Below are 10,138 nucleotides of genomic sequence, written 5' to 3'. Positions count from 1 at the left end.
ATAAAGTTGAATTTATATAGGTCTATATGAGTCAGGAATAGCGTTTATTTTAATGGAAGAATATGAATAAATGAATAGCACACCTGTCTGTGTTACCGTTATACGATGGCGGATATATAGGTTCTCTCTCTTTCTCTCAATTTAACGGTAAGTAGGTATATATACAAATATCATAAGATTGTTACGATCGTATTTTTAAAATGTAATAATTTTCGTATTGTTATCATCAACCTGTATATAGACAGGAGAGCAAACACTCCAACATTGTCACGCCGCTGTATTCCTTACAAAAGAGTTCAAAGGTCAAGAAATAGGACTGTACTTTTATTGATATAAATTGATGGTGTAAACGCCCCTTTCCGATGACGCCCTTATGTTATTCTTGTCACATTTTGATGTTTGATGAATGTGGTGAGAGTGATGGTAGAACTATACTTAGCATGTGGATTGTTTTTTTAATGAATGGTAATTGACGCCTGCGCTATATGTAGTTTTTTTACTCTAATGATGTTGACCGCAGCTGGTCTTTACAGCTTCACCGAATAATTGAAGGCGAGTGTAGATGGCACTCCAAAGCCACGGAAGGACTTATGAAGCGACTAAAGGCCAACTCCCGCCTGACGGATACAACTTCAGTCTGAGGGCACAGCTAGGGGTTCGAACCTCGGCTCAGACCGTCGTAATTTCTATCCCCGTTTATATTGGACGGGGATCGATCGCGGGGGCGCAACACCAGTGAGGTATGACTGTATTAACATGAAATAAGGTCAGTCATGGCTAATTTAATGGGAATTAATCACGATGGTTTCCAAGGGGAACCGTGTGGAGGTCGACCTGATAGTGTATATTCTCATTATATATTATAATGCAGCGTGATCGCCTCACCACTGTAGCGTTACTGTTTTATTATTTACTATTTTATCAGTTTGAAATATTTATCCCAATATTCTGTTTATTTTCAGTTTAGTTTTTTTAATGGATGATTATTGAATGGTGCAGTCGTCTGCGCTAAGGGTTTACGCTGGCGGGCAACAGTGAACGATGACAGGAAGAATTTATCACTATGATTTCCAGGGGTATCCGCGTGGAGGTCAACCTGATTTAGTACATTGCTAGCGATGACAAATTCACTATGCTGAGTTGGTTGGTAATCTTATATAAAGCCAACACTTTTATTTCTATACTAGATTTCCAGGGGTGGAATTTATCAAAATCGCGCGGATAGGTCATGTACTGTGACCACTGATTTCGACCAGTACATCATTCCGTCGACAAGCATAGAACATGATGTAGTCAGTAATTGCACAGAAATATGTATGGCCTGGTATCAGTTTGCTAACAGTCACACGTCATTCATTCTCACCTTTCACTACATTTCCCATACCATCCGAACGCTTTTCATGTTCACCTCGACATAATTGGCCCTTTGCCCTTCTGGTTACAGGTACCGCCTCACCGCCATCGACAGGTTTACTCGTTGGCCTGAAGCTTACCCACTGGTGGACATCACCGGAATCATGTGCAAACGCCTTCATCTTTGCGGCATAACCACGGACAGGGGGCAACAGTTTCAGTCAAACCTTCCAGCACATTTCTTTTCATTTATCTATACTAGCGTTTTATGTGCCATAATAATCCACAGCGGGTTTTGTTCGGAAGGAAGTCAATTTATCCCTTTACGGCGAGACACTCCGATTGGAATTTATCAAACGGATTTCGTCGCTTTGCGCAGACATATGGCCAAGCTTACACCAACTCCTGCATCGAGTCACAGTAAGCCAACATTTTACATCTCTCCATGCAGAATATATTACATTTAAGAAAGCTGAACATATACAAAGTCTCAAGAGAAGCTAAGACGTACAAGATCGACGTTCAAAATTGACAAACCAGTTATCATGGCACGCAACAACTTTCATCACAACCCTATTTCATTCACTTCCCGGACTACTGGACACGGTAGAATTATTTGTATCAACAATCCATGACAACTTCTTAGACGGATGCCTACATACAACTATAATTGAAATAATATTTTCTAGTATATATAATTTTCATCTACTATTTTATTTACATTATAATTACTACCGACCCCACACATGCAAAGTCTCAGTCGATCGGTTTAAAATTGACAAAGTTTCATACAAACTTTCATCCCCTTGGGGGTAGAATTAATCAATTCCAGTGGTTTGGGCTGTGTGTGTGTTGATAGATCACTATGTCAGTCATCTTTGAGTTATATACATTTAGATTTATTATGCCCGTACATTTTATATTATATGTTTGTAATAGGTGAATGAAGAATATATCTATCTATTAAACTATTAGAGCTGGCGGGAGCACCACTTCATTACCACCTCTCAAACATTCAAAGAAGTGAGATTAATAATAATAATTAGTTTATTGTGCAAAAAACAGTCACAAAGTGGACTAAACCTAGTTTCTATATCTAATTCCATATACAATGCAAGTAGCTCTTAATAACGATTTTCGACGGCCTCGGTTGTCTAGCGGTTTAGCACACCGCCTTACTTCCGATGGTCGCGGGTTCGATTCCTCACAGGACACGAACATTTGTATTCATGACTATGATTGTTTGTATCAGTCTGGGTATTTTCTATGTATAATATGTATTACGAATATACAAAAATATGTATGTGTTACGAATATATATATATATATATTCGTAAATAAATACATATTATAGGTTAACTTGAGTCTAGATGGCGCTGTGTGAATTGTCCTGAGATTATTATTATTTAATACCAAGTCCAGTGCCTAAACTAGGCCAAGCCTGTATCTCAGACACCATTGATCCTACGAGTTAATAATTGCTCTGTTTACCCCGTCTGGGATAACAGTCGTGATGATACATATGTATTTTCAGCTGAATGCAGACATATGAGCGTTACATACACACATGAAAGTACTTAAAACATGACGACTTCCGTTGTTGTGTTCACATCTGTCGACAAACTTGTTTTATTGTTTTATGTTACATCAAATGTCTTATTAACATGGTAACTGTGCTTAGGTTAACTTATTTGATTACTTTTTTTTAAATTTATGATTATGATATAGTGAACCCACCTGCGCTAACGGGTTACGCTGGCAGGGCACTAGTGTAGGATGATAACATGAACATGAAGTCAAATTCACCAGGAAATCACAATGGTTTCCAGGGGAACCGCGTGGAGGTCAACCTGACAAGACCTGACATTTCTAGCAATTGGGTCACGATGGATTCCAGTTACTAATATCACAGATAATATAATCTAATATCACACATGATTTTGTTATTACTAGCAGGCATTCAAACGTTGGTTTACTTTGGAAAATAAAATCGCTATTAAAAAATAGGGGTTGGAGAGAACGAAAATTTTGAGTTGTATGTACATATATTTTATTGTTATAAAAAAATAAAATGTTGAATAATGACAGCCCTTATCACTTAGGAGTATGAAAAATAGATAGTAGCCGATTCTCAGACCTACTGAATATGCGTATAAAATTTCTCTCCCCTTTATAAAGGGTTTTTTTTCTTATGGACGATAAAGGAATGTTGCACCCGCCTGCTAACTGTTTACTCTGGCGGGGCACCAGTGGAGGATGATATGAGGTCAGGTCAGTTACCACATCGTAGCAAATTCATTTATACAGGGACAACCACGTCAACCTAGAGTTGCCAAGCCCAAATTTAAAAACCCAGGATTGAAAGTTCATAAAACCAGGACTATCCAGTTAAAAACAGAACGCAGTAATAGTGTTGCAATAGTTGTATTAATATGTAGTAAAATTGAAGTATATATATTTTCAGGTTTTTAATACAAAGTATTTGATAAAATTATACTGTTTTTCAAGAGATTCAAGATTCTTTATTTGTAAAACATGCGTGATTACATAAGGATATACATATAGAAGGAATTTGTCCGACATGTTTAACCTAGATGGCATACAATATATTTAAATGCTATAATATAATATTAAATTTAAATGTTAAACAATAATAAAAAATAATGATGTCATAATAATACAAAAACTTAAGTATATGTACATAATAACAGTTTATTATTATATAATATAAAACTAATAAAACATTTCGTGTGTTTTAAATTTATGATCTAAAAAATTCGATATACTATAATAACATTTGTCAATCAACAACCTCTTTAATTTTAATTGAAATACATTATTGAGAAGGTTCTTCAAGTATTTAGGTAACTTATTATATATTTTAGGTCCCATACATAATATACTGTCATGCATAAGCTTTGTCGTAGATTTTTTAATACATAAAAAATCTATCTATGTTGAAAATCAATAATTAAGAGGCGCGCATATTTTAAACCCAGGACGCCGCCAAAAAACTATTCAGGACTTCCCAAGACACTTCAAAAACTAGGACATGTCCTGGGAAAACAGGACGGTTGGCAACTCTAGATCAACTTTTATACTTTCGTGTTTAATATACATTATTTAAATTATTAACCCTTAACACGAATAATTTTATGGCAAATAAAGGTATTTACTCAAGAGAAACGGTTACATAATGAGTAGAAGGCAAAATAAGAGCGTAACAAAAGCTAAAAAACCGGAAGTGAACAGACAGCCAGCTTACATGACTTAAGAGGAATAACGGACAAAATTGGCACAGCACTAAATAAATACTCCATTAAGACTGTATATTATCCGCCCTCAAAAGTAACGAACAATTTACGTTCACCAAAGGATAAGCTACCTTACGAAGCACCAGGTGTCTACAAAATTGACTGTAGTTGTGGTAGCTCTTATATTGGCCAAACAAAACGATCAATAGCCGAGAGAGTCAAAGAGCACATCGCAGCGGTTAAAAATCGACAACCACACAAATCAGCGATTGCCGATCATCTACTGAACGCTGGAACAAATCACTGGATTGAACTACATGCGCCTAAGGTCCTCTCTACTGATCGCCACTATTACCCACGAATGGTCCGGGAGGCGATTGAAATTAAAAAACATCCCAATTTCAACAGAGAGGATGGCTTAAAATTATCATCTGCGTGGAATCCAGTCATAAATAAATTCAAGCAAAGTTCAGTAGCATTAATAGTCAATAAGTGCACGGATACCGTGAATGCTGTATGTCGCGAACTTTCGTTAAACAATCTAGTGAACAAACAGTAGATGAAGAAAAAACTGCTGTCACCTATCTACATTGACATCGCTGTTACTCCAGTCAGCTCGTGACCACGGCTAGTGCAACCTAGTCGAAAGAGGTAAATACCTTTATTTGCCATAAAATTATTCGTGTTAAGATCCGGTTAATAATTTAAATAATCTAGATCAACTTAATATGCTGTATTGCTAGCAATGGGGCTATTAATCCACAGACTAACAATACCCTTCCCCTTTTATATTAATGCTAGATATGATATTTTTGAAGCAACGTACACCACTGTCGGCGCATCTGAATCATTTTTAACCTTAAATAACATACCTCGAGGGTCAAAATGGCATCGTAAATAACAGCAGCTTGTTAAGAGGGAGCCACGATATGACCGTTTTAATTATGTTTACCATCTAATAAATTATATTGATTCGTTAACCGGCCATTCGAATTGGAATTTGTTACGATTGTCGGTTTGTTTTCATAATTATGTTCTGGTGAAAGTGGCAAGTCCTTTAATCAATGGATCGATAACGGTAGGTATATATTGGTGGGGATGATAAGATCAGGATGAGGCCAGTCCAAACTCATTGTGGGGACATGAAGTAGTCACGATGATTAGCAGGAATGATTGCGTGGAGTTACTTAAATCCAGTCCAGTTTAATCAACTGTAATGTGGGGATTGTTAGTAATGTGGACTGATGATCCCATTGCTAGTAATGTACCATGTCAGATCGACCTCCACGCGTTTCCCTCTGGAAACCATCGTTATACATTTCCGGTGAATTTGTCACGATGGGCTAACTGATTTGACTTCATGTTCATCCTATCACCTTCCACTGGTGCCCCGCCAGCCTAAACCGTTAGCGCAGGCAGGTGCATCATTCCATTATCATCCTTCAAAAAAAGCCACAGTAATAAGTACTGGTGTCACCTAGTCTCCATTACTCGAGAAGGAGATTAATAGTGCATTTTTAGATATAGTAAAAATACTAATTAAAGACAATGTGAGCAATAATAATAATAATAATATTGCTGACGGGTACGGTCTCGGTGATCTAGCTGTTTAGCAAACTTCTTTACTTCGGATGGTAGCAGGTTCGATTCCCCGTACGTTACAAACATTTGTATTCATTAGTATAATTGTTTGTATTGTTCTTCATGTACATTATTTATGTATTTAAGAAAATGTACGTTATCTAAATATTTATATCACTTGTCTGGTTCGCATAACACAAGCTCAGTTTAGCTTGGAACTTTTCTTACTGAATGATAATGTATTGATGCACCCGCTTGCGCTAACGATTTACGCTGGCGGGGCACCAATGGAGGATGATAAGTTGAACATGAGGTCAGGTGAGCCAATCATCTTAAATTCACCATGAATTTATCACTATGTTTCGAGGGGGAACCGCGTGGAGGTCGACCTGACGTAGTACATTGGTAGCAACACAGATAACATAATATTACATAGTAGCAATAAGATGATCAATCTATGTGGATTGACTAACAATCACCTTTCCCCGAGCTTGGAACTAGTTTGTGTTAATTGTCCAGGATAATTAAAAAGCGGTATTTAACCACTTAGCTTGAGTTGAGAGTTCCATCGCTTAGTATTCTACAGAATATACAAAAAAATAAAGGTAGGTACTTCCCACGCAGGTAACTTTATGCAGTCTCCCTGTTATAGAGATAATCTGAATAACTCAAAGGAGACTGACATAGTGATCTATCAACGCACAGCCAAAAACACTGGACGGATCGGCCTGAAATTTGGCATGCAGGTAGATGTTATGACGTAGGCATCCGCTAAGAAAGGATTTTGATTAATTCTACCCCCAAGGGGATAAAATGGGGGATGAAAGTTTGTATGAAACTTTGTCAATTTTAAACTGATCGGGCTGAGACTTTGCATGCATAAAGCTACTATGACGTAGGCATCCCCTAAGAAAGGAAACAAAAGTAAAGCCGCAAAAACTATACCTAATTAATAATAATACTTCTTAACGCGAGCGAAGCCGCGGGCAAAAGCTAGTACTTTTATAAACTCCTGTTGTGAGTTCACGGGCTGGCCATAATCAATTTTATTAACATACCATAGAGAACTTTTATTGACGTAAGTATATTTTAAATCCGAGAAATAGTTTTTTTTTTATTTTAATCAATATCGATTGTGTCGATTCTAATACATCGATTGACATGTGAATCCATTAATTACCTTTTTTTTATTCCATTGAATGCGGTTGAGTTCAGAGAAAGTTGGACTATTGTATAATTTGAAGCATTATTTGTCAGCGAATTAGATGTTTATTTAATTAATTTTGATTACTTGAAACTTGGCAATGGCGGCATGATTTGTATAGATATTTTGATTGTTACGTTTTAAAATGACCGTTCGTCTAGCGTTTGATCTGATGATCGAGGGTTCGATTCCTCGTACGGTGCTAACATTGATATGTTGTTATGTGTTTTCTACGAATGAAAATATTTATATATTTGCGTCAGTCATATAGTACTCATAATACAAGTTGATTAACTTGCGACTAGATGGAGCTGTGTGGATTGTCAAATGTTATAATTATTATTATATAGACATAAAAATGAATCGTTAAATCGTTGGTTCGAGTATAGATTAGCTACTATTAGACTAATTTTAATATTAGGATTCTGCACTCCTCTATATCTTATTAATATTTATCTATTATAAACGCAAAAGCTTGTGAGCATGAATGGATGTTCATTACTCTTTCGTGCAAAAACTACTGAACAGATTTTGATGAAACTTTACATTAATATAGCTTATATATCGTAATAATACATGAGCTATAATTTAAAAAGTTATTATGTGAATTGTGCGAAATAAGTCAAGTTAGTGTAAGAGCATACGAAGCTGCACGGGTCAGCTAGTAAACTATAAGGTGCTATAAGTGTGCGAAAACTATTCCGTCCACGTAATTTTCTTCAAGTATTAATATAATGATTATATAATTCATATATAATCATAAAACAGTAAGCGGACTTGAATATGTTTAAGATCAGAATAAATAGCAACAACGTTGTTCTCTCTCTTGATGATGGAATGTCAGTCATAGCTATAAAAATGTTATGACTTCAAATTGCGTTTACTATAATTTAGAGCTATTAAATTTGGGAGCACCTAACATGAATATGTCCCATAAGAATGCGTACAGATAGGAGCAGCTTTTCTTGGGTTAAATTAAAGGTGATACTATTAATTAAAGATACAACAGAGAGGCTGGCGACGCACCGGGAGGGAACTAATTATTTATTTATTTATTTATTTATTTATTTATTTATTTATTTATTTATTTATTTATTTATTTATTTATTTATTTATTTATTTATTTATTTACATCGTACTAAGTGAGCTTAACAGTCTCCCAATATGCCCACTCAGGAAGATAATATACAAATACAATAATAATTGAAAGTCCAACGTTTGAACACTAATATAAAACAACTTTTTATATCTTTTTATACCCCGGCTTCGCACGGATGTACATTTGTTATTCGTACATATAAACGTTTCTCTTAAACTTGAAATTCTATGTATTCCTAAAAAGGAGCATTAAAATCAGACAGCAGAAGCGACCTCATTATATAAAGATAGAAAAATTACAGAATTTCATAAAGAACCTTTATGATAATATGAAATTGTTCTAATAAGGAAGAGCTTCTTAATGGACAAGATTAAAATCTTCATTTTAATATCCCACTAGTAGGCAGTATTAATAATCAGATTGTTGAATATATAGGTAGTAAATATGTACCTATATTGCATTAAAAGTTTGATTATAGGTTATTAAAAGGTATTAAAAATATGAAATTAATCAATTATCAATTAAGAATGCAATAAAACTGTAAGTCTGTAGAAGAAGTCTTGAGATAACCTTTAATTTTGGTATACTGCCTACCAGCGTATACCAAAATAAAGATTATTATTACCAGTAGAGTTTTATAGGACAAATCCACGTGCTCAGTTGGATGTCAAGCAATCTCAATGAAAACAATCTTTTGAGATTCCATGGAAATCGATCAGACATGGCACATTGTCAGAAATTGTATCCTCCTAATAACAATTCCCTCCTTTCTATGTGAGCTATGATGTCACAGCAAACATACAGATTACACATTAAGATTATGTGTTATGTATTGATGTTGTTAAATGTTGAGAATTAAAATGTATGTATGTACATTTACGTGTATTCTATGTACTCAGTGTACCTCAAGGATTAGGCCCGATGATGTTCAATGCGCTGCCGACGCATGCGCAAGCAATGACAGTTCGTGTTTCGTTTCCCGCCAACGCGCGCGTCATCCAGTGATTGTTGATTGTTTTATTTTTAAAACGAGAATTGGTGACATTGATATTCTGTGGACTAGTGTTGAGACAAATGTTTTTAATTTATTTAATTAGTCAAAGGCGTGAAAATAAAAGTTTTTAACTAACCATTATTAATGTTTAACTAATAGGGTAAAATTTACAAATTTAAATATATTCCAAAATTGAGCCCATACTCAATATTATATTAGGACATTTTTGCATACTTTTAATTACGTTAATAATTTTTAATTATTTTTTAAAAATAAAAGTTAACAATTAAGTCATTAGGAGCTTCCTGTTGTAGTGAGATTGCGTCAAAAATGTTCTCAATGAACTGTCTTAAAAATAAAAGAACAAGGAGTAGCTTATTTCCGCTCCCTCTAAAATCAGGCACCGTGGAGAAACGATACGAAAGTATTTACCTATCTAGAAATTGCATCTTTGTTCATACAATTATCTTTACTTAAATCAAGTTACTTACTTTAAACCAAGTTTAATGTATTTAATATACTTCTACGATCTAATCAAAGAATAATTCTTATTTTATTTAATTAAAGTTATCTACTTTAAAAATACTTGTATTTTTAACGGATGTTAATGGAACTGTGCACCCGTCTACGCTAATGGTTTACGCTGGCGGGGC

Source organism: Achroia grisella, unplaced genomic scaffold (assembly GCF_030625045.1).
Source record: "Achroia grisella isolate CSIRO2021 unplaced genomic scaffold, CSIRO_AGI_Agris_v1 utg1847, whole genome shotgun sequence".
Lineage (NCBI taxonomy): Eukaryota > Metazoa > Arthropoda > Insecta > Lepidoptera > Pyralidae > Achroia > Achroia grisella.
This window is presented reverse-complemented; position numbering follows the sequence as displayed.